Genomic DNA, 295 nt, shown 5'->3' with positions numbered 1-295 from the left:
CACACACACACACACACACACACGCACACACTTACAGGTATACCCAACTGAAATAAATATAAAATATTTCTCACAACCTTTCTCTCCTTGTGGACCACGGAACCCACTGTCAAGGTCAAAATTGGTCCACGTGTGGTCAGGCGAGGCTTGCGCGGCTCGGCCGATGGCCGTTGTCGATGAGGGGTGGCACGCCTACGTGTGCGGACCAGGGGCGGGCTCGGGGTGGTCTGGTAGACGATGTGGAGGTGGCGGTCGAGGCGTATGGCGTCTAGGGGTAGCGCGCCTGCGTGTGAGG

This window comes from Triticum dicoccoides, unplaced genomic scaffold (genome assembly GCF_002162155.2).
Source record: "Triticum dicoccoides isolate Atlit2015 ecotype Zavitan unplaced genomic scaffold, WEW_v2.0 scaffold45853, whole genome shotgun sequence".
NCBI lineage: Eukaryota > Viridiplantae > Streptophyta > Magnoliopsida > Poales > Poaceae > Triticum > Triticum dicoccoides.
This window is presented reverse-complemented; position numbering follows the sequence as displayed.